Source organism: Sipha flava, unplaced genomic scaffold (assembly GCF_003268045.1).
Source record: "Sipha flava isolate LNK unplaced genomic scaffold, YSA_version1 36_pilon_pilon, whole genome shotgun sequence".
Classification (NCBI taxonomy): domain Eukaryota; kingdom Metazoa; phylum Arthropoda; class Insecta; order Hemiptera; family Aphididae; genus Sipha; species Sipha flava.
In genome coordinates, this window is record NW_020273076.1 from 3,743,596 (window position 1) to 3,744,588 (window position 993).

Consider the following 993-nt stretch of genomic DNA (forward strand, 5'->3'; position numbering starts at 1 on the left):
AGCACCGACGTGTGCGTGCGCGCGCGCTCCCGCCTGCCCGTCCGTCCGTACGCGCGCGCGCGCGCTCCCGTGTGTGTGTGTGTGACCGTACTGACACCTCGCCCCGCATCAGTCCTTTTACGGAGACTGTTTCGTACGCACTTGTATTGCCCGCGCGCACCACGCACGCACACCGCTCTCGTGCGCGCACACCAGTCAGTAACGACCACCGCGCGCACAGTCTTTTCCGCACCGGCGCCGGTAGTGAACGTGTTCGCGAGTGCGATTTTCAAAAAATACTACTACACCACCCGCTACGGTTTTTTTTTTTTTTACTACAAGTTTCCGTTTTTTTTTCTCTCACACGTTGTGTTTCGCAGTCGTTTTATCATCGGTTTTTAAATATAATTACGTCCGTCGTGCGTCTCCGATCAGCGAAACATTGCCGTTCTTCCATTATTATTATTATTGTTTTTATTATCAGTAACATTGTTGTTCGCGAGCGCCGTCCCGTCGATGGATATTAATTTTTGTAACTAACGTGCCGTGTGTTTTTGTAAGATTTTTCACAACGCGTTTTGGATTTTCGACCGGTGGATCCCTAACGTTTGTAATTTTTTTTTCCCCGGCAAAATTGCCGCCTTCGGGAACCGAGAGGATAAGTGCGTGTGTTCGCGACACGCCGAGTGAACGTAGAGAACGACCGCTGGGATTACGCGGACTAAAATCACGTTGCCGGGTAAGTCTTTTTTTTTACATTTTTTTTTTTTTTTGTCGCAAAGCGAAAATACGGCGGCAGCGCACGTTTCGGTGTTTCCCGCCAGCCGGCGGCGGTACCGGCCGTTGGCGCGACCAACGTGGCGCGCGCGTTGGGCGTATGCCGGCCGGCGTCGGTGACGCGCCGGCGCGCTAGCCGCCCTTCACTTTCGCGCGCGCCCGGTTATCGAACCTTTTTTCTCCCTCCTTGCGCCGTCGCCTCCTTAACAGCCGTCTTCGCGCCCAACCCCCTCTCCC

The 993-nt window shown here is 54.2% G+C and overlaps 1 protein-coding gene across 1 annotated transcript in view; it reads left to right on the forward strand.

The window, feature by feature from the left end:
• The first annotated feature begins 98 nt into the window (after positions 1-98).
• LOC112687885 overlaps positions 99-993 on the forward strand; it is a 6,919-nt gene continuing 6,024 nt past the window's right edge. The window contains exon 1 of the mRNA XM_025560857.1: positions 99-718. The gene's annotated coding sequence lies outside the window, so the exon portion shown is untranslated. The remainder of the gene's footprint in view (positions 719-993) is intronic.